Genomic DNA, 25105 nt, shown 5'->3' with positions numbered 1-25105 from the left:
GTATATAGTCAAATGAGTACACAGTTGTTCTCTATTACAAAAATAGGTTGTTATACGAAAAATTTACATTTCCTTTCGACAAAAAAAGTATTGAGATGAATCATAAAATACCAATACTATGTTAACCTTTTAGTTAAAAAGGCATTTCAAATTGAATTTGATCTTAGATTAGAGACCTCATAGAGTCAAGAGACTCTGACGTGATTAAAGTCCAATACAAAGATCCTGGTACTAGTGAGATGACGATCCAACTCGAGTTAAAATGTTTATGCTTATCACGTTATTCTAGGCCAATAGAGAAGCAAGGCCGTTATGGCTGTTGAAAGGTCAGACTTCTTACATAATTTATTTTCTTTCTTTCATTTTTATATTTAAATTTTAATTTATGCCATCTGACTTCGATTTGTTTCGATTTGTAATATAAAAAACAATCGTTGAAAGTATTATAAGTACACATAAAAAAAGTACAAATTATCATCATAAGTAATTGCTCAAAGAATTTCTTACTTGTTTATTTTTATTCTTTCACCGGGTATCGATTCTGATCAAAAAATGGTCACAGATTGCCTGTGTTCTCTCATAGTCACATTAGCCATTTAAAGAACTTTCATATTACTTTCATACATCATTCAATTAAAAGAATTTATTATTCAGCAATACATTTGTTGTTACATTAGCATTTTTTTCTAGCAAGTCATAGCACCATATCGTAGTTTTATTGTTACATTCTATATTATATACCTAACATTTATTACTTCAGAAAATATAGCTAGGTCCTAAAATTATAAAAAGCGAACGCTCAGCGGTTATTAAAAATCGAGCTGTATACCTGCTTCTGTCTTTAACTAAATTTTATAAAGCGCTCATTTTACAATATTAATTCGCACTTGTGTACGTAAATCGTTTCGAAGAACAATTAAGCAAGCTTTGATTCTCAGCTTTGTTGAAACGACATAACATAATCTTTTTTTTAAATTATAATAGTAATGTATCCATTTATAATGCTTTTTTCAGTAGTATATGTATATCACGTAAAATTATGATGAAAACAGGTCATTATTAATTAACGGGACTACTTATTGTATGGTTTGTTAATTTTTCGCTGAAGAGAGGTCTTATAAGACTCTATAACTTTATTCAAAACTGTTTAAAACTGTGAATTAACGCAAGGGACGCATAATTATTTACTTTGACGATGATTTGTGTCGTAACTTGTTAAAAGTGGCCTGGAAGGGTGGGCTGCTTCTAACTGAAAGGGGAAGTTGAGGAGGACTGATATCCCTGTCAAGAGAGTCTAGTCGTCCCTTCAATCCAAATAACGACGATGGAATCACCCGTAAGGCTGTGGGAGTTATAGGTGTGCTGGCATTATCGTAGTCTGGATCGTCATGGGCGTGTGGTGATAAGGCCGTTATCCGTAAAACCTTAAATGATAATTACTACACATATTCATTTTTTTACCCACGACGAGATCGCTTAACCTCAGCCCGATAATCTTCTCGCTGTCGAGAAGCCTCGGTATCTTGTAGCGGTGGCAACACCTGAACCACACTACGGATGAGAGGTTTAGGGGTACTCAAAGGTGGCCTCCATGGTGCGAAAGCACTTAAATTGATGGGGTTGGTTCTGATCCTCTGAGTAGGGTCAACCCTGGCGAACACTGGGCGGTGTGTGGGAGTACCCTCGAAAAAGTCTTCCGGAAATTATACAGCTACGACTTGGAAAGACTTTCGAGGAAGGAATTGGAGGGAGGTGACCACGATGTATCCCTGCGAGAGACAATCGATGATACGCTGACCCGGGGTTGATTGTCTCCACTCTTGGTTGGGAAGTGAAGATGTCATGAGCACCCAAGACAGGATAAAGGGTCAGAGGAGGAGGAAAGAATAGGTGAACAAAGAAGGAGAGTAAGAGATTTGCATACAGTGATGTTTATTGAATATGTACGGTTTGCTTTACCACTATTTTTATTACATAGACTCATGGAAGAGTGAGATTCATACAATTAACGTATTTGTATGATCTAGGCCATCTCGTTCAATCGTTGCTCAGCTCTTGTTATGTACCATTAGCTCTACTAGTGAGTGGTAGGTAGTACTACTAAGTACAAAGTTTGAAGTTGGAGTAGTGTGCGAGAATTTAAAATTGAAATTTATATAAAAGCTGAAATTTAAAGAAAATAATTATTTTGATAAAATTATAATTGATAATTAAATAATACCCTGGATGGCAACAAACTTACTTTTTGTATCAAGAACTTTGCAGAATTTGAGGTAATCGGAAATCAGCACACCACACTATCACTCTAGTGCATGAAAATTTTGGGCCCTGGAATCAGAAAACATCTTAGGAAGTACCTACAAATAATCGAATTTACAGAAAAGTAAGGGATGTACTAAAATTTCAATTGATAAATTAATTGGTCATAACTATTAATCGATAAAATTCAAAAAAGTGTTGGCGTAAATGAGGGCATTTGAATCTAAGGACATGCGAAACAATTTAATAGTCCGATACCACACCACACAAGTAAATTTGTGGAAGTATAAGTGGCCTTAAAGTGCATGCGAGATGGCATGTAAGAGTGTGAGAGGAAACCTGGCGTACACGACATGACGATAGGGTTACAAGCGATCGTGCGTTCGTTATGGCGCGGGCACGAGCACGGATGTATGTTTGGTTGAGCGCCTTGAGTAAACGCAAGTGTTGCCAGGGCCCTTGTTCAGAAAATTATTAGCGCACGTTGTTACAAGATTACGCACACTACGTGACGAGGATTACTTTCTGCATTATTATTTTAGGAATTATGCATGCTAGAAATTTTCTAAAAAAAGACTTAATGTATTAGAGTATGTCTGCGAGATAACTAGTTAACAGCATGACAGCCTGACGTGTTCCTAATTTATTGTGCAGACGGTGGTTAAGATATTCTAACTGCACCAACTAACCTCTTTAAGTGAGTGTCAGTGTACACGAGCTTACCCTGGACTGCTCAAGGAATTGTTGCAGATGCCACTGGGGTACGCGAAGACTATCTGTAGTACTCCTTGTCTATGAAAATACGTGATCAAGGTGCAAGAGAAAATCCTAGACTAAGTCTCAGTATATTTCTCCAACAGCCTTGTGACAATCTGATTATATCTTTTAGTACCACATACGTCATGTTTAAGTTATCGGAAAGTGTAATTAAAACGCAGAAAAGGTATAACATTTTTAAAATTATGTAATAAGTAAACAAATTACCAATCTTTATAATTAAAAGCTGTGCAAAAAAAAAAGTTATTAATTAAATTTTTCAATCCAATTAGATGAATGTAAAATTATTTTACTCTTCATATATTTATGAGTGAATAGTATATGATTCTCATTTCTTTAGTCGTTATTTTAATAAGTCTTTAAATTTATTACTCACAGTACATTCTGATTAATCCAATTGTCATTTTCGTATACTTTTTAACATTAATCAATAAGTACATCACAGCTAACTTAGTTTTATCTTTTAAAACTAAATTTATACGTTGAAAAACTTTCATTATTTTATTTACCATCACAGAATTCTTATTGTTAAATGCTAAGCGTTTAATTTCTGACAGTACGTAACATGATAAGTATCAACTGTAGTGCACTGACTGGGTGAGATTTTGAATAGTTAATTTTTTACATAATTTATAGTCTTATACACTAGCTATGCATAGAAAAATATAAACATACTAGCAGCCCCCCGTCTCGGCTTCGCCCGAGACATACTAAATAAAACACCGTAGTGTGTTGGCATGTAATGTAAAACGTTTTCAGGTAGAAATTTTACACATATTCCTGACACATCTTAAAACCAAAATCTTCTTACTAAAAACATATTTTTTTGGAATCCATATAGTTTATTTGATCAAATAATGAGGTGTAAAAATTCAAAAAAATAATAATGCTAAAAAGTAGTGTGCGTTCTTTATGCCATAAAATAATGGGTGGCCATAAGAAGCCGTTGATTTACAGTTTCTCCCGTACAATTTACGAAAAGGGCAATTTTTAAAGCTATTGAGATTAAAAACTCCGAAAGAATTTTTTTTCTCTCATCCCACAGCTTTATTACCAGAGCGACAAAGTCCTCGACCTTAAACCCTACATTTTTATTGCCACAAAAACACAAATACATTTTCTACTTATTTAAAAATCTGAAGTAGGATCTTTAAAGATTTCAGAGATTGCTGTGAGGGTACACTAAAAAGCTGATCTTTTACGTAATAGATTCTTTATTTGTCGATTTTTGACACTGCTGTTTCAATCTCGATAAATTTTCTACGTCAGTTTCTTGATGCCTAAGTAAAATTGTATTTATTAGATACACTTGAAGTTTTTCTTCCAATTCACCCTCTTGCGATTTTTGGCTTGCTTAAAATTTTTGTGACCCTAAAAGCTGTTTTCTGTCAACTTTGTTAAGTTTTAATATATTTGTTGACAAGGTAGTTCGACGTCCGATGGCCCTAAAAAAGACCAGTGAGCTTCTTAAGTTAACTCTTTCTTGACTGCAGTTAACAGCAATTGTGACTGCCTGGATGCCTCAGGGTGATCTTCTCTGGCCTCCTGTTGAAGACCCAGACTAATCGGGAGAAAAATTACAAAGTCTGAAGCTTTGCGGCTAGTTGTAGTGCTCTTTCCCAACGTCTCCCGGTATAACGTCGAAGACATTGGTGTCTAAAGCACCTCTTTTATTTGCAGATTCAGTTGTTTTGGTGATCTTAGATGGGGAGATTAGTTAGTGATACTTGTCCAGTGGAGGCTGTCCCGTTGGCTTAAGTTTTTTTCTCTTCATAGCTGTTATAGATTTTCCCAGCGCAGACCTTGGAGAGGATCAGTGATTCCTGGTTGAATGCTTAGAGTCGAGAGGGTAGTATAGGGTCGTCGGTCACCGGGTTTTTCAGCCTTGCGAAGAACAACTCCGCAGGTGACGTCTGCTAGTGAATGGCTGACTTGGTTTAATAGTGCCCGTCTTTAGTTAATATAGTCTTTTAGTCGACGAATCGCTTCCGGAAATGGTAGTAAAAATGTATTTGTTGGCAAGGTAGTTTACACTTAGGTGGATCCTAAAAAGAACCGATGAAATTGATGGTTAAGTTGGGAACGTAAATACTTATAATGGCCTGAAAAAGCGCCAGTGGTGAAACTTCCAGGCTATTCTTTATTATTATTCCTGATGATGAAGAGCTGGATACGGGCTGCTTGATTCTCACCCTGGGAGTCTCGATGTACGGAGACTGTGATGGAGGGAGGTACGCCGCTGACCAAAGAATATCTCGTCTATGGGTCGCTCCCCGGATAACCAACCGTTCATTGTTAAACGGGAACATGTGGATAAGCGCTTCGGGGACGCGACGACTTAAAAGGTAGCCGTTGTGGCTGCCCGTGCCCCTCAGAGCTGTTTTCCCTGGCTTAGATTTGTAGCCGAAAGTTCTCTGACTGCACCAGGCGGGATGGTGGGACTGCCACACAACTGTGAAGAGTTGGTGCAGATTGTGCTCTGGCTAGATATGTCTCCTGGTATTATGCCAGAGACGTCATCGGTTGGAATGAATTTTTTTTTTGATCGCACTCATCGAGATTCAGGGTCAATGGAAACCTAGGTCTTTTCCCCCTTACAGAAGAGTGTTGGCCGTAACCAGGATATCCAGCTGCAAGACTATCATGAGCATTTTCTATGGAGCTCGTTGAACTGCCGAAGCACGATTGCACCACTATCGAGACGCTCCGGCGTATTATTACCACATTTATTTAATTCTGTTGCAGGTAGCCTCGATTTTATGTCGACGCCACCTAGTGGATTTCACTGAACTAAAGTGAAAAGCTGGCGTATTTTCGCAAATCTTTGAGCTCATTTATTGCTATTGTTATTAAATTTTTTAAAATTAAAACTATACCAAGACTATGTAGGAAGTATCATGAATCAGTGTGCAAAATTTCAGCAAAATCGGTTCAGTAGTTTTCGCGGTTAGCGATTACAACGGTTTTAGCGACTTTGCTTTATATATTAGGAAGATACGAGAAGAGCTCTACCCCCACAGCGTGCTTTGCGTACCTACCCACACAATTACTTGTCATTCCATGCTTTTCTGGATAATAAGAAATTTCTTCTGGATAATAAAGATTTGTGAAAGTTTTTAAACAAACAGCTATGCATGTATTAGTGGAAATCTACCCCCATGCGTGTTCTTCATGTTACTCCTATAAAGAGATAACAACTTAAAATTTTTTCTTTAAATTTTACAACTTTTACTTTTTGGATGTTAAGTTCCTGACGAACTTCTGTTTCGAAGTTCTTACAGTAATTTAAATGAATTATACGTTACAAAAAACTTTAAAAAAATAAATTTTCCTAGATTATTGTTTATTTTAGCTCCACTTATTGTGCCAACCCCCCAAAGATGTTAAAGTAAATGATGATAACACCTCGTAATTATGATATTTCGTCTAAAATCAAAATTAAGTAGTGTATTATATTGAACAATGTAATGCATGTATTTACGAAAGTGCGTATGTTTGTGTGTGTGTGTTTTACAATGTTCAGTATATTTACTAGTAGGGCTTCGCCTGCAGCGCACTCCACACACCAACTCCCTAATTCTTGAAGTAGTTAAATACTTAATTCTTTTAGTTAGATTTTTACAGTTATAAATAATAAAAAAAACTTTGTAAAGTATTTGAAGAGTTTAAAAAAAAGAAGTGTTGATTCAATAGATACCTTTTTATGAACTTGTAAAAAATTTTTTTGCCTTGTTTTTAATTGTACAAAATATCCGAGGAAAATGAATTATTGAAACTTTTTAAATTATTTTATTGATCATATATTGCTTCCGGAAAAAAGGTCTAATAGGTTTTTTTTAATTTACTGTAACATCCTCATACTGGATTTTAATAAGACCTAACAGTAATATCAGATAAGAGTATCCAAAAAAGTAATATTAATGAACTAATGGTGGTTATACTCTCGAGGTATAGTTAGTCAGTATCATTTATTATCCGTAAAACTAATTCTGATCATAAATCACGATTCCCAAAAATATATGTAAACAAACAGATAACATTTTTCTCATTGACATCCCTACAAATTCAAAAATAACTATTTCTATATAAACACTTAATTTGATTTTTCATATTTCATACAAGAAAAATTTTATTTATGGTATGGACTGGTACAGCATCACTATTACTTTCAAAAGAAATGACCAGTCATGGAACATTTCGTTGACCATGAGACTTAAACAATGTAAAATGTTCGTTCTTAGAATTGAAATCTTAAAAAAAAAAAAATTAAAAGAAGTAGATTTAATTGTATGGGACAAGGATTCTATAAAAAAAAAAAAAAAAAACTAGTTGTAAGAACATTACATGATTTATATGATACACATTTCTATTTTGTTAATAAATTAATTGTTTCAAGAGGTGATTTAAAAAAAAATCTTCTATCATCTATATTCGTTCAGTTCACAAAACATTATATGTTTAAATTAAATAAAATATTTCTTATTGTACTTAAATAGATCTTCTACTACATGAAATAAATTTAATCACAATTTCTATTCTTGTATTTATCAGTTAATTATGTACATATATTGGGTCATAAAGTACGAAGTAAAAATCAGATGTCACTTTTAGAAGTCATTATTTTATCACATTAAATTGTACTTAGTGTCTCTAAGATATGTAAATTAGAAATATAATGACATCAAAAATCAGTAAAAATTTATTGACAAATAAAAAATATTTTTTTGACCTTAATTTTTGATAATTTGTACTATTAATCAATTTTTTCCACATATTACGTAAGACGTTTGTAATATTTGTGTATGTGTTATACTCAGTAGTTCTCCCTAACTTCCTACTTGTCTAAAAATTATAGAAGTAGATACCGAAGTTTCAGTACTTATAAGTTCAGTACAATAAAAATTTAACACTCCTTAAGGCTAGCCAATAAGAAATATGACATATATTGATATCGAAACTAAATATTGAGTTAGGTTCTTGAAACCAGAAATATCTCGATACTCCAAAAAAAACCTGTAACAAAGTGGTATTGGCACAAAAGATTATAAAATTTAAGAAGTAGTAAGTGCGACTTTTTTCAACTAATAATAAGAAAAGAAATTATTTCTACCTGATTTAATGACTGGCAGATGTCTGTTGATGTAACCAATGATAACACATACGTAGATGATAATATAAAATAATAGACTGAGCTATAGGAGAAATCATTAAAGGTAATTTAGAATTGAAAGAAAACTCGGATTCATAAATACTACATAATTCTAGGGAATCCTCAACATGTAGCATCACCTGCATAAACAATTTTTCAAGGAAGAAGATTTGTTGAACTAGGCAAACTAGCAACTGGTTCAGTTTGTGATAAATGCTGCGAAGATTTATGTTTATTAGACGTACAAAAAGAAGCGCTTGTTGGAGTAGCTTTGTGGAGTACCCACTAGGAAATCTCACTTGGTTCTACCTGATTTGGTACATAAGCACACAAAGAGTACTGAAACTTGACATCAAGATATCAGTGAATTATTAGTTTTAGGTATCTTTAATTAATTATTGGCTTTCAAGGTACATGTAAGGATAATATCCTTAGTTTCTTATGAAATCTTTTTGTATTTTTTGCAGCCAAGAAGCAACATTATACATATATCTAAGTAAAAGAGCCCTTTTTTAGAGCGTTTTACTTATTCATTTTTTAATCTGAACTTTTCAGTTTCAATAGAGTGTGGAATTGGAATTAGTGAATTTAATCATTTACTGGCTATTTTGAACATGCCTCAACTCGACAGTAAATTGTATCAGATGTATATCAATATCGTCAGCTGAGTTATACATCAAGCAACGGGCACATCTTGTTGGCGTACGATACATAAGTGCAAATGAAAAAACTATTCAATCCCTATGCTAAAAAATATTATTTATTGAACGCAAGGGGCCTGGCATGTTTGAATTATCAATTCTGGCTTCTGATAAATTAAATATAAAAAGTAATTTTCATGAGGCTACTCTTGACGTTTAAGTATTAGAAAAGTTGTGGAATTCATACGTACCAGACAATGTGTTTAAAAAACATATAAAAAATCTTAAGGCTGCGTCTATTTATAAAAAGCAGCTGCAGCTATGTGCTTTATATCCAGCGGACTTAGATAGTATTTAAAAATTGCCAAATTTATTAATTTGTAGATAAGACACAGGAATCATCTCATGTTTTGACAGGACGTATGTTGTTACTCAAATTAAAATACATTAAATTTTTATTAAGATCTATCAATTTTTTATGACCCATATCCCTTAAAGAGTCCTATCGAGAGTGAATAAAGCTTTTTTTATTCAATACATACTAGTTACAACCACTTGTAACTGTGAGTATGGATTTAAAAAAAAAAAAAATTATGTATAAACAATTAAACTTTTTACCAACAAGAAATTTTTATTGTAATTTTACAGAAATGGTTACCAAAATCTTTTCTCAGCGCGTAAATCATATTCAGTTCACAAAAATTTTTTTTTCTTCATTTTGAAGGTGGTACTGTATATGTTTTTTAATAAATCAATTGCCACAAAAAGTATAAAAATTTTACAATTTAAATTGCACTTTTAATCCTCGCAATCAGCTCATTAATTTTACATTGTATGCAACACACAATGTTCCGCATAAATTCGTCTGATTGTTTGTAGTTGATAAGAGACCATCAAAAAGCACCTCTAGCCATACAACGCAAGGTAGCTAATTTTTTTTCCGTAGTTATATTAGCATAATCGTATTATCGGTATCTTCAACCACGTGACACAACTTGTTTTTATTAAAAAGCTCACGGAACCCTCATGACGGGTAGCTTAACTTTAAAATCTTTAAAATTTTCTTTTAATAGTTCTATTTATTAAATTTCGAGAATCATAGCTTTATTAATTCATTATAAAATGGTAGGCATATAAATATAGGAAACTAGTTTAAATACTTTAGGAGAAGAAAAACATAGAAAATTAGGATGAATACTTGGTCAATTTTTTCAAAAAATTGTAGATTATTAAAAGATTTTGCACTATAAATGTATTTATTAACACTATTTTAACTCTTGATGGAAGCTCTTGCGTGCAAAAATAGACCCAGGCTCGATTTTTATTAATACATGAATTTGTTGTTTAAAAATTTTTTTTAGTTCTCACAATTTCTGACCTAAATAATTCGTCACGTTAGCATGATCAAAAGTGTTTCAAGAGTAGTCGGCATAAGAATTTAAAATAGGAGTCTTTTCAAACTGAATATAAGAAAGAGAATTTAATTTTTTATTCTTTTGATTAACATAAACGTATAAATACATATCAATAAATAGAGTATCGAACTATAACACAATTTTTAATCACTAGGTATGATGGGGCGCTTACTAAGCATCTTAATGATTAACAAAGCATTTGTTAATAACAGAAGTGCTTATCACCAAATAACATGGGGTACTAACTGGCCACCTTATGAACGTAATTATTAATCAGTGATTGGTCCACGGTACCTGGTATTCGGCGTTTGTGTTATTAATTATTGCTTGATTAATTTAGTCATTGCCCCATAAGTACCCCATGATATCTAGTGATTGACGATTTTATAGTGTTATAAACTAATGCTTAACTAATTGATTTATAAAAATATGTACATTACCTACTTAAAATAGAAGTAAAAAAATTACTTAAAAAGGCTTTGATGTCTTTTTGTTGAACTTCTCGTTTCACTTTTCAGTATAGAATAAACGTGTGGATTTGTACAGAGGTACATGACCAACCGAGAGCTGGGTGAGGAGCAAATAAAAATACCAAATTGTCGGTGAATAATCTTGAGCAACAATTCGTTGGGCTTAACACCAACCTTGTCAGGCTTGGTCTTTCTTGTCGTACCGATCGACGCCAGCTAAGTACACCTTAGTATACCTCTGCATAAAGAGGCTTTTTCTTTTAGTATAAAAAGACTCTCTTCTGCCCGAAAATCTGAAAAAATTTTTTTTTGACTTTCACTCTAAAAAGACTTTTGTTCAAAGTGTTGCGATGCTTTTCCTGCATTTAATATAAATTATTAAACTTCCTTAATAATCTGCAGCACAAGAATAAATTTATTATAATACTTATTCTAAAATGTAATTAAAAATATTTTTAAAATAAAATACTACGGTATTTTGAAAAATATTTTGTCTTACAATCTTGCCGAATAATTTTAATTACTCATTGATAGAAGTTTCATTAATTATTATTTTACTGGCAGTCTTAAAATAAATCGTAGAAGCACACGTTATTAAAGATTTGCAAACAATTAAAAAATTTTTTCAAAACTTTTTTCTATTATGTTTATCAAAATTTACTCCTTGAAATTTCAACTTTTAGTTAAAAGTAGTAGACGAGCGCTAACGATTGTACTCTAATTTAAACTTCTACTTCCGGCTTTTTTCTGTCATAAATTAGACGTTTATAATTTCTTAGGATATTGAAAATGTACTAATTACGTTCAAATCCTTAATAGTTATTTTCGTATTATAAAATTATGGAATAGCCTTGCTAACAAGAAGTATCAAAGTAACATTATTTATTTTGATGTCTCCAAAAAAAAATATTTACGACATATGTGTATATGTACATATTTAAACAAATCACAAATAAGAGAAATAAAAACAAATTAATGAGCTGAAAAAAAAAAATCTGCCATGATGTGGATTCGAACCCTAGATTGCAAAATGATACACGAATCAGCATAAGCTTTACCCATCTTTGCCATCGAAAAGACAAGAGTATACGTTTTCGAAGTCACATATGTTCATAGATATCCTCCGGAGCTTGTCCTACAGTTCACAGCAGTTATGATGTGTAAAATTAATAAATTAGTGGTTAAAGCTGTGTAAAATTAATAAATTAGTGGTTAAAGCTGTACTGACAACCTTAAAAAATAGTTAAAGCTTCATATTTCTTAAAAACACTAATGGATCTCGAAATGTTAAAAGTACTGGAGGATTAACAAATAAAGTATTGAAATTAAAGGTATGTGCATATAATTATGAGCATTTAGTTCCACGATATAATTAAAAAAGATTTATAGATAACATTGGAGCAAGAGCAAGTCAGTTGAATATATAAAGCATATACTCGGTTGCAGTAAATAGAGAAAAACTCGTGTCGTCACTTTCTTTAGCTGTGCGCTCAGCTACACAGCTATATAGCCAACATCTTCATTCGTCTCCTCGTAGGCGCATACCTCTACCGTGCTTCTCAGTTAAAAAATAAATATGCGCCTGGTTCGGCGCTTGGACACGAGGGAGCGCTCGAAATAGTGGAAAAAAGTGGGCACACTCCGTCGCATTGCAATAAGCAATCTCCCTACTAATCTCTGTTCAACGTACATTACGACAAGAGAGTATAACCACCATTTTTTTTTTTTATTACTTCTTTAAATATTCTTATTTGTACTTAATATTAGGCTCAACTAGAATCTTATTTTGGGATGTTAAAGTAAATTAAAAGAATCCTATTAGACCTTTCTGTCTGAAAACACTATATAATCAGTAAAAATGATTAAAAATGTTTTTTAAATTTCATCTAATTGGGTTTTTTCTGCGATTCGGAACGAGGCTAAAAATTGTCTCATAAATTCATAAAAAGGTATTTATCAAATTTATACTTTACCTGTTGTGACTTTTAAACTACTGTACAAAGATTTTTTAATTTTCTTACTTTTAAACAGCCAACTAAAACAATAAAGCATTAAACTTAGTGCGTTGACTCTTTATTGTCAGATTATAGATAAGTTTAAAAACGTATTTAATGCGCTCATTTCTTATGAGCTGAAATTTCAGAGTAATACATATAGGTTGAGAGCTGAGTATATTAACTTATTTATTAAGATAGTATTTTTGAATGTAAAGTAATTATTCTGTTCGGGTAACTAATAACCTATGTCTATGCTATAGAATTTCTGAAACGTGGTTTACCACATGCTCATCTTTTCATAACACTATATTCTAACAATAAACTATGAACTTGAATACATTAATAAAATTATATTAGCTAAAATACCATTAAATGATAAGAAACTAGCAAAATTGGTTATGAACCACATACTCCACGGTCCTCGCTTAAAAAAAAGTCTGTAGTTAAATACATCTAATAAGAAATGTATCAAAAATTTCCCTAAATCATTCGCTGACATTACATTGTAAAAAGAAAACGGTTATTCCGAATGTATCAGAAATAATAATATTTTGGATAATCATGTATATAAGACTAAAAATAAACATTAAATTACAGTTGACAATTCAATGGTTGTAGCGTACAATGAAATAATTTGAATTAAATATAGACGCCACATAAATGTTGAATATTGTACATCGATTTAAAGCATAACATACATATATGCTTACATTCATAAAGGTGGTGATAGAACTTTTATTGAAATTAAAATATTAAGTAATTTAGACGATAAAATTCTAGATGAAATAAATAACTATGTCGATGGTAGATATTTCAGTCCCCTGAAAAAAACATGGAGATTAAAATAATATCAAATTTGTAGTAGGAGTCACAAGGTTATAAATATTGCTGTGCGCCTTACAAATAAACAAAGATTAATATTTGAAGAAAATAAAATTAGAAAGATAATTAAAAAAATGGTAGACGCATTTAACAGCTAGGTTTGAATTAAATGAAATTTATAACTGAGCAACATCTTTAAAGTAAATTAACATTTCAGAAGACTGCATTTTTAATAATCAACTGAAAATTTCGGTAAAAAAAGGAAAATTGAAAATACTGCGTAGGTAAATTATGTACATTATCATCAAAAGACCATAAAAGATTCTTTTCTAAATTAATATTAAATTTAAAAAATTAGGCAACTTCATTTGAAGGTTAAAGAATTTATCAAGATATAAAATATAAAACTTATCATGATACTAAAAATGCCATGGGTTTATTCAAGTATGATTCACAGATTGCCGATATTTGCAAATAAGCTAGTACTGTTATGCTTCCTCATCATGAAAAAAAATTGTTTGCATGGTTTTAAATATCGGAGAATATACCAGGTGATAAAATTTAAAATAAGTGTAAAAACTTTTTTCATAAAGATTTCATTCATAATAAAGGGAATTATGCTCTTCTGTACATCAAAAAAAAATTTTTGAATTTGAAAATAAATCATTTAAATCATTAAATTTATCTGTACCGATTAAATTTAACTTGCAAAACAATGATAATGCAGAGGACGATGCATTCTGTAAACATATGTTCGATTGTATATATGATCAGCTAAACAATAAACTAAAAAATGTTTTTAAAACTATACGTAAAAACGTAAAAAAAATTTGTTTTAAAGATAGTTCTAAAAGATCCGGAAGAGCCTTCTTATACAAAACATTAAATTATTACTTCATATCACAAGAAAAAAAAATTTTGGTAATGGCATGAACTAACAATGCGTTAGTTCTACTACCAGAAGGTATGACCTGTCTTCAAACTTTTTGCTTACCTTTGGATTATAATAATATTGAGACTGCATTTTCTTAATTTAAATCTAACGAAGAGTATGTGAAATCGGTTTTTGAATTTAGAATAAGGCTTCTGTGATTCTAAAAAAAACTTCAGGGATAATAAATAAAACTTTAAGTGGTATATGCAAAACACACATACCTTTTTGAAATAAATTATTAATTTTGGGTGGAAATTTCCGTGAAATACTTCCTGTTGTGAAAAGTGGTAAAAGAAGTATGGTTACATCGAAAACTAATAAGAAGGTTAGGTCGTTTTTCCCAGGGGGGGAGGTTGGATAGGTGTACAGGGGCTCCCTTTAGACACCGTGTTGAAGTAGGTTGTACTAACTGTGAATAAAAACGTGCTTAACCATGCTATAATCCATCGTGTCTGCAGTTTTGGATCCATAATGGATCTATTCTGGCTAAAGAACTGGATAATGACATACCACGTTGTACGCGCACATCAATCTATAGTATATCTATTAAGTGATATAGTACGTCACTATTTGTCTGCTGACGCAGAGTGTATATATATAACATGGTATAATTATGCAAACATCCACATAATTTCACTTTTGTCCTCATAATTCCCCTTACATACATGTGATTGTCCGCATTAGTACCCTCTGGATTGATATATACATCTTTATAAAAGTTGACTTATGTAGACATTATTATGTAAAAAAATATCATTATAAAGATGAAATCGTACTTATGCGGACTATCCTCAAAACTTTTCAATGCTATTAGTACATATTCTAAAAGCAAGTAGAGTTCTCATGAGTCACCTTATATAAAAATATACGTGTGTGTGTGTGTGTGTGTGTATTTATCCAGAAAGTACTTATGCAGACAATTACACACACATATGCGCTTACGTGTGTAGGTTGGTGTGTGTATGTGTGTATCTGTAAGTATATATATTTATTATATAGCTGTTGTAAGAAAATTCAGCCTTTGACCATCCTTTACCCTCCATCTCTCTTAATTTTCCTACATCCTTCTCCTATTCCCCACCCAATCTCCTCAAATTATCTTGTTATTCGGCCATTTTCTAGCTGTTTCATAAGTCATCCAAACCTTGTTCACCTCCCGCCACCCAATCCTTTTTTTTACTTATTCCACACGCATCCTCCACCTATTTCCATCCCATGCCCCTTTATCCACTATTCATTCCCTTCAATTTCTACTTATATATTTAAAACAAGTGACATAAAGTAAAAAGTTAGAACTTTTATTGAGTTGTATCCCTTATTAAACGATAAATTAAAATAGATTTTTGATTAAAAGTATAACAATAAACAAAAAATTAGTTTTATTAATGGTCAAAATGGTACAGGTCAGACATTTTTGTTTTTAGTTTACAATTATCATTTTATTTTAACAAAAAAAAAAGAGTTTTGACTGTGGCATTGATACGTATTGCCTTTCTATTGCTTCTTAAGGAAATGGCCAGTCAAAAATCTTCTAAATTACTATTAATATCTGACAGTGTTAAAAGTTAGTTCTTAAAACCACAATCTAAAGCTTAAATGGCCAAATGGCCCCAAAATTTTTTAGAAGCAGCTGATGATATATAAAGCGACTTTAACCATAATAATGAGTCTTTTGAAAAAAAATTTCTTCAGGGGGTGATTTGTGACACATTCTTTTTGTCATTAGAAAAAGTATCAGAAGTGGAATAATCGAAATGATTCAAATTTTCACTTCTATAGCCATTGTCTAAAACACATAATAAATTATTACGAATATTTTTTTTCCCCAAGGTGACGTACCGTTGAAGAGGACATACCGTGATAATTAACTCTCATACGTCTGTACTCGATGATTCACGCTCTTGACTCTCCCTTTACTGGATCTATCTAAAAAGGGGATTCGCGTCTAGGTCAAATGATCAACATAAAGTGACTTTGACTTTACTTTATATATTTATTACAATAAATAAAGCACCTCTCTTTGGTACCAAATACACTTACGTAATCCCTCGATTGCAACCATGACGCCCGTGGTGTGCTCAGAGAGACACGACGTTCGTTTACGCACACACACACACACTCTCTTTCTCATTCACGCGACTCTCGATCAGGACCAGGTTTCCCCAACGTGACTGGCAGCACATACACACACACACACACACACACACACACACACACATGCACACACATACTTGACCCAATCTCTAGCACCATGGAATGGGTCGCTGTCACGGCCCGTAAAGATCGCAATAATCTCCGCAAGAGGTGTCCCAGCCTTTGTTCCCAGTCTATCCCACGCCTGTACCAGTGTCATGTACCCCTCTGCCTTATTCTCACACCCTTGCACACCTTCTTTCTCTCTCTCTCGTGGTCCCCTTCTCTCCTTCGCACGCTTTGCCCAACGCGTCAGTCCCCACGTCTCAACGGAGCCCGAACCGGGGCACACAAAAACACTGCCCTATGCCCCGATCCTTCAGCTCCTGCTCTCGCGTCTATCGCTGTGGCCGACGATTTCGCCCGTGTCCCCTCTTAGTCTACACACTGTACCTTGGCGTATACCGTGCTTTCTCACTGGTAGATACGTCCACCGTGAACATCAAGGGTTGCAGTCTGGGAGGTCGACGCTTCGTGGTACCTGGACCTCTCTCTCTCACCTGCTGCACCTTACACCTCTCTTCTCTGGCTCGGCTAGTGTCATCACGGGAGGACGTTTCGTCTGCGGGAGATCTGCCATTCAGGGTTGGATGGACTGAGATTAGGCTTATTTTTCTGGCTGTTATTCACGCTTACTTTCTCACTCGCTCTCTCTCGGTACTTAAGGTACTGACGCAGTTTCTCCCGCACCCCAGACGCGCCCTTTTCTCAAAACTCACTCTTTCCCGTTCTCCACGCACACGAAAAACAAAGGAAAAGCCAAGAAGACATGACAGTCTCGAGTATCAAGACGTGGAAAAGAGAAAATGGCTTGGATTCTCAGGTTTTCGTTGCCTCGATATACACCATGCTCTTTCGATAGCTAAACTTCTACTGCTTTTCCCCTTTTACCAACTCGTTTTTGCGCTCTACTCCCTGATCGCTTACGTTAATCCCTACCCATTCCTCGTCCGGTTACCTCCGAACTTTTAACTACTTATTTGGCCCCTACTTTATCTTGCGGTGCCAATGCCTCGACACTTACATTACTTCAGTCATTTCTTCGTATGATTTATTCTTTTTACCCAGTGCGTCCCCTTTTTCTGTTTTCTCTTGCCTTTGCTAAAACAAATGGAGATTTTGGTTACAAGAGGATCAAGTTAAAAAATACGCATCACCTTTGCAGCAGGGACGTCAACAGTGACGTACAAAAATTGTGAAGCAAATTCTACCACGTCACAAAATCTAAAGATATTTTAAATTATATAATTTTAAGTTTTACTGAAGGAAAAACGATTACATATTACAGTATAGATTAGGCAACGTTTACCAATGTTAATAAATATTATAATAACATTTATGTAAATTTTACAGTAGAAATTTTTCATACTATTTCTAAATGTTCTTTAGCTCATAAATTTAAGTGTTGGAGCAGTACTGATAATAATCGGAAATTTGTGTTTCCTTAATCTATAATATAACAGATTGAATTACAAGTAACAAAATTATAAAAAATAGTGTAACATCAACATCTTTACTATTTTTATTATGTTAAAAGCATCTGAAGCTTGTTTTATTGTTAACTTTGACAATTATTACATCAGAACGATAAAGTTCTTATATGGATGGTTAAAACTTAAAAATGTTTTTATTCTTACATAGACAATTATTTATTCCTTTTATTAAATTCAAAAATTCAAACAATATTTTAATACACTTGTTGTTGGAAAATCATTTACAAATAGGTAATGTAGTAGTGTGAATAGATTTTTTAAAAATTATTTTTAAAACAAGAAAAAATACATTAATATGTACTTTCTTAATCTAGTATTAATAAAAATAACTATATTTATTTTGATTTTTAATTAATGATGAAGAAAATTAAGGAAAAGCAAGTGTTACGTGAATTATTTAAAATAGCACAAAATTAGTAGGTACTTTAAATTGACTCACACAGTCAACTGTAACAGAAAAATTTCATTATTATAAATATCTTCCTATATTCTTTCAAGAATTTTAAAGAGTCATTCAACAAAATCCCCTCTTAAACCCCATCTGCCCTTTTACAAACGCCCCTTAGCAATTCCTTAGGTTCCTTTATATCAAGGTTAAATTACAACAGTTTTTAAGATAATTTTTAATGAATCAAATTATTCTTTAGCCCTCCTCCACCCTTTCGCAACCACCCACAGCCTCCCACTCAATTATGATAAGCCCCCTTGACCCCTCCACCAACCCCTCCGTAACCCCTCCCCCTCTAAATAACGTTAAATTCTATAAGTTCCAACTATATTTTTATTGTATTCTATATTTGTTTAGCCACCTCTCCACTCTCTCATAATTTTATAACCGGATAACGCAGTAAGCCTTCCTTACAATTTAAAATATCTCTCTTTAGTCTTCCATCAGTAGCATCTCTAAAAGAAGTCAAATTAGATCAGTATTTACATCATTTCTTGTATAAATACTTTTTGCACCCCCACTCTCGTTTCTCCTAAGAATTTTGAAGAAAATCTCTCAGCCTTCTCACAATTTCTAAATAGCAGTTTTCACCACTCCTTAGCTCCACGTTATTATTTCTTATTCAAATGTTATAATTATTTAAGCTGTATAATTTATTAGCATATTTCAATACTGTTAGCTTTTACCTATTTTTATTGAGTTGATATTTGTTCAGTCCCTTTTCATCCCCTCTCATAACTTTGTAACTCAATCACCCGATAATCCAGACAATTTTGGAGAGCACCCTCTAGTTACTCTTCAGCCGCATCTCTTAATAATGTAAAAATATCTAGGTTTTCATGTCATTCTAGTTTTATAACTATTTGCAACGTCTGTCTGAGCTCTCCTTACAGTTTGAAAAAAACTTTTTATTTCTAGACTATGAACACATTTCAACACCACTAGTTAGGTAGTGCTATGACGTATGGGTTTTTTTTCTTTAATTTTCTTAAAAGATTAATAATTACATCACTAAATGTGTATAAGAACATGACATTATAGTTTTATACTAGATCAATAACAATCAATAAATTTATATAATATTAAAACCCTGGACCTTTCTTGTAGCCCTATTTACCACGAAAAAATAGAAATTATATTTATTCAAATATGTCGAATGATACGTATTGTCACAAAACAGTATTTAAATAATAATTTTATTTATTAAATACACTTTTTTGCATCTTGATAACGCAACGAATAGTTTATCATGCGAAAACAGTAGTTTTTTTGAATATAATCCAATATTATGTAAACCTTGACCTCAAAATTTATTCATAGTCATCAAAAACACTTAGACTAAAAAAAGTTATTTTCTATACAAAATATAAGGTAATGGTGAGAAATTTTTTGTGTTAACAGTTATTAACGATAAAAAAACTGTCTCTTCAATTTAATGTTAATTTTATGTTAATTTCATGTTAATTTTATTTTGCTTTGACTCTTAGACTACTTTACACAGATTTTTCAATTTTTTTAACTTGAAAAAGCCAACTAAAAACACAAAGTATTTGACTAATAAAAAAATTGGGTGATTGGATTATTGAGTTATTTGTAATATACATATTTAAGTAGAGCTCTGCCTCCCTGCATGCTCTGTGCACACTGTTTTTCCTTCAGTAAAACTTAAAATTATATAATTTAAAATATCTTTAGATTTTGTGACGTGGTAGAATTTGCTTCACAATTTTTGTACGTCACTGTTGACGTCCCTGCTGCAAAGGTAATGCGTATTTTTTAACTTGATCCTCTTGTAACCAAAATCTCCATATGTTTTAGCAAAGGCAAGAGAAAACAGGAAAAGGGGACGCACTGGGTAAAAAGAATAAATCATACGAAGAAATGACTGAAGTAATGTAAGTGTCGAGGCATTGGCACCGCAAGATAAAGTAGGGGCCAAATAAGTAGTTAAAAGTTCGGAGGTAACCGGACGAGGAATGGGTAGGGATTAACGTAAGCGATCAGGGAGTAGAGCGCAAAAACGAGTTGGTAAAAGGGGAAAAGCAGTAGAAGTTTAGCTATCGAAAGAGCATGGTGTATATCGAGGCAACGAAAACCTGAGAATCCAAGCCATTTTCTCTTTTCCACGTCTTGATACTCGAGACTGTCATGTCTTCTTGGCTTTTCCTTTGTTTTTCGTGTGCGTGGAGAACGGGAAAGAGTGAGTTTTGAGAAAAGGGCGCGTGTGGGGTGCGGGAGAAACTGCGTCAGTACCTTAAGTACCGAGAGAGAGCGAGTGAGAAAGTAAGCGTGAATAACAGCCAGAAAAATAAGCCTAATCTCAGTCCATCCAACCCTGAATGGCAGATCTCCCGCAGACGAAACGTCCTCCCGTGATGACACTAGCCGAGCCAGAGAAGAGAGGTGTAAGGTGCAGCAGGTGAGAGAGAGAGGTCCAGGTACCACGAAGCGTCGACCTCCCAGACTGCAACCCTTGATGTTCACGGTGGACGTATCTACCAGTGAGAAAGCACGGTATACGCCAAGGTACAGTGTGTAGACTAAGAGGGGACACGGGCGAAATCGTCGGCTACAGCGATAGACGCGAGAGCAGGAGCTGAAGGATCGGAGCATAGGGCAGTGTTTTTGTGTGCCCCGGTTCGGGCTCCGTTGAGACGTGGGGACTGACGCGTTGGGCAAAGCGTGCGAAGGAGAGAAGGGGTCCACGAGAAAGAGAGAAAGAAGGTGTGCAAGGGTGTGAGAATAAGGCAGAGGGGTACATGATACTGGTACAGGCGTGGGATAGACTGGGATCAAAGGCTGGGACACCTCTTGCGGAGATTATTGCGATCTTTACGGGCCGTGACAGCGACCCATTCCATGATGCTAGAGATTGGGTCAAGTATGTGTGTGCATGTGTGTGTGTGTGTGTGTGTGTGTGTGTGTGTGTGTGTGTGTGTGTGTGTGTGTGCTGCCAGTCACGTTGGGGAAACCTGGTCCTGATCGAGAGTCGCGTGAATGAGAAAGAGAGTGTGTGTGTGTGTGCGTAAACGAACGTCGTGTCTCTCTGAGCACACCACGGGCGTCATGGTTGCAATCGAGGGATTACGTAAGTGTATTTGGTACCAAAGAGAGGTGCTTTATTTATTGTAATAAATATATAAAGTAAAGTCAAAGTCACTTTATGTTGATCATTTGACCTAGACGCGAATCCCCTTTTTAGATAGATCCAGTAAAGGGAGAGTCAAGAGCGTGAATCATCGAGTACAGACGTATGAGAGTTAATTATCACGGTATGTCCTCTTCAACGGTACGTCACCTTGGGGGAAAAAAATATTCGTAATAATTTATTATGTGTTTTAGACAATGGCTATAGAAGTGAAAATTTGAATCATTTCGATTATTCCACTTCTGATACTTTTTCTAATGACAAAAAGAATGTGTCACAAATCACCCCCTGAAGAAATTTTTTTTCAAAAGACTCATTATTATGGTTAAAGTCGCTTTATGTATCATCAGCTGCTTCTAAAAAATTTTGGGGCCATTTGGCCATTTAAGCTTTAGATTGTGGTTTTAAGAACTAACTTTTAACACTGTCAGATATTAATAGTAATTTAGAAGATTTTTGACTGGCCATTTCCTTAAGAAGCAATAGAAAGGCAATACGTATCAATGCCACAGTCAAAACTCTTTTTTTTTTGTTAAAATAAAATGATAATTGTAAACTAAAAACAAAAATGTCTGACCTGTACCATTTTGACCATTAATAAAACTAATTTTTTGTTTATTGTTATACTTTTAATCAAAAATCTATTTTAATTTATCGTTTAATAAGGGATACAACTCAATAAAAGTTCTAACTTTTTACTTTATGTCACTTGTTTTAAATATATAAGTAGAAATTGAAGGGAATGAATAGTGGATAAAGGGGCATGGGATGGAAATAGGTGGAGGATGCGTGTGGAATAAGTAAAAAAAAGGATTGGGTGGCGGGAGGTGAACAAGGTTTGGATGACTTATGAAACAGCTAGAAAATGGCCGAATAACAAGATAATTTGAGGAGATTGGGTGGGGAATAGGAGAAGGATGTAGGAAAATTAAGAGAGATGGAGGGTAAAGGATGGTCAAAGGCTGAATTTTCTTACAACAGCTATATAATAAATATATATACTTACAGATACACACATACACACACCAACCTACACACGTAAGCGCATATGTGTGTGTAATTGTCTGCATAAGTACTTTCTGGATAAATACACACACACACACACACACACGTATATTTTTATATAAGGTGACTCATGAGAACTCTACTTGCTTTTAGAATATGTACTAATAGCATTGAAAAGTTTTGAGGATAGTCCGCATAAGTACGATTTCATCTTTATAATGATATTTTTTTACATAATAATGTCTACATAAGTCACCATTTATAAAGATGTATATATCAATCCAGAGGGTACTAATGCGGACAATCACATGTATGTAAGGGGAATTATGAGGACAAAAGTGAAATTATGTGGATGTTTGCATAATTATACCATGTTATATATATACACTCTGCGTCAGCAGACAAATAGTGACGTACTATATCACTTAATAGATATACTATAGATTGATGTGCGCGTACAACGTGGTATGTCATTATCCAGTTCTTTAGCCAGAATAGATCCATTATGGATTCAAAACTGCAGACACGATGGATTATAGCATGGTTAATATTGTAGGTTAAGTCTAGATCTAATTGTACCTTCCTTCCACATATTTTTGGGGAGTTGGGGGTACTCTTATTGTTATCGTTAAGCTTCTACTACACCGGTTAACAGTTGAACATAGTTCTGAACTACAATACCTTTGCTAGGAGCCATTGGCACCATTTAGTTTGTAGTGGGCCATCATCTGGAAGATGAAAAATAACTACTTTCTATAGTAGCTGAACAAAATGATCGTTGCGAATAGCGTGTTTACGTGGGGATCCTGGTTCTGGAACGAGAACCGAATTGAAGTAAACGTGATGTGAAAACAATGGTGGAATGGTGATGTGCACTAAACAGGGTGTTATATGTGTGATAGTATATATAATAGAACAAGGACATGTAGCATGTGTGATATGTAGTGATGTGGTTGAATCTGGATGAGTGGAGGGAACCTGATTCAAGATGATGGTATTAAAGCATGGAGGAGATGCAAGACCGATGATGATAATTCGTGAAACAGATGGTATAAATGTCAAGATGTTTATCAACGTGCTTGAAAAAGGATCGTGAGGGTTTATTGTTTAGAAAATTGTAGTTGATCCAATGGTAGACGAGAGAGAGAGAGGGAGAAAGAGAAGAACAATACAGAACAAGCCAACAGTTTAGATGTAACAGGTAAGACGCGCAGGGAAGTGAATAATGATGAGCAAGAAATGATTGTGACAAAAAGGCAAATTAGAGTATAGGATGGTTTATTATAGGAGGAGAAGCCGCACGAGTAAAAAGTGAAAGGTTTGCGGTACATGCGAGGTTGAGCAAGAGATTTACTAATGAGTGATGTATAGAAAAGAATCTGAGCGAGAAATAAAGAGCTATAGCATGAGCACGCGTGTAATTGATGAGAAATACGGGAAGACAAAAAAAGACGAGTAATAAAATGATGAGATGGCGGATACGAGATAAAGATTGATTTAATATTTAGTGATGAATATGGAATAGAAATAAAAATATATAAAAAAGTCCGTCTCTATGACGATGTCCTAAATCCTAGTTCAATGACAGTGGAAAAAACTCATGCAGAAGGTACAAACTGTAAGTAGTTAAATCCAAGTACTAAGCAAAAGATGAAAGAATCTTTTATTTTGGCATCTAAGCAAGAAAGAGTGTGAAAAAAAGACCGAACTGTCAAGCTCTGAAAGCCTAAAGCCTCACTTCTACCATCACTGTACTGACGGGACTCAAGCGAATCAGTGGCAGTCGTAAACGCGTGCAAGGCTCTAGGAGAAACAAAAGTGTGTCCTGCTCTAAAAGTTAGCATGCGTCACTACAAGAAAAACGTCTCTACAACGAGTATTTGTATTGTAACAAGTTGATATTAGTTAATTATTTATGAATGTAACCCTGAGTTGAGTATTGAGTTGTCTCGATACAACATTCATAAAAATTAATCAAAACTGCTAAGTCCTTCTCAATTTTATCTGAGGAAACATTCCATTTATATTTATCATTGAGATCCCTATGGTCAACAAACTTACCATGGATGGCATACTGTAGCTCAGAGAAAAACGGTGCCACTGACACACTCTTACTACTAGTGATGACACTACTACTAATGGAGACGTACTTTTGTGACATATCCATCACGCTGATATCAGGAAATTATGGTTGGTGTATTTTTTTAAATGCAAAATTTAGTTTCCTTTTAACTACAGTACACCATCTATGCAAATTTAGTGGACCGTAGAGACCTCATACTTATTTTACTTTTAATAGCACAATATTTTAACAGATTAAAGATAAACCACTGGGTTTTTCCACTTAACCTGTA

The 25105-nt window shown here is 33.8% G+C and overlaps 1 protein-coding gene across 3 annotated transcripts in view; it reads left to right on the top strand.

Moving 5' to 3' along the window:
- GlyS (glycogen [starch] synthase) overlaps positions 1-25105 on the top strand; it is a 1005553-nt gene that overhangs the window by 735800 nt on the left and 244648 nt on the right. The gene's annotated exons all lie outside the window — the stretch shown is intronic.

This window comes from Copidosoma floridanum, unplaced genomic scaffold, assembly GCF_036245765.1.
Source record: "Copidosoma floridanum isolate Cflo_tuat_1 unplaced genomic scaffold, Cflo_Japanese_pri ptg000020l, whole genome shotgun sequence".
In the NCBI taxonomy this organism is placed as follows: Eukaryota; Metazoa; Arthropoda; class Insecta; order Hymenoptera; family Encyrtidae; genus Copidosoma; species Copidosoma floridanum.
Note: the sequence above shows the minus strand (reverse complement) of the source record. Positions and strands in the feature narration are given on the sequence as shown.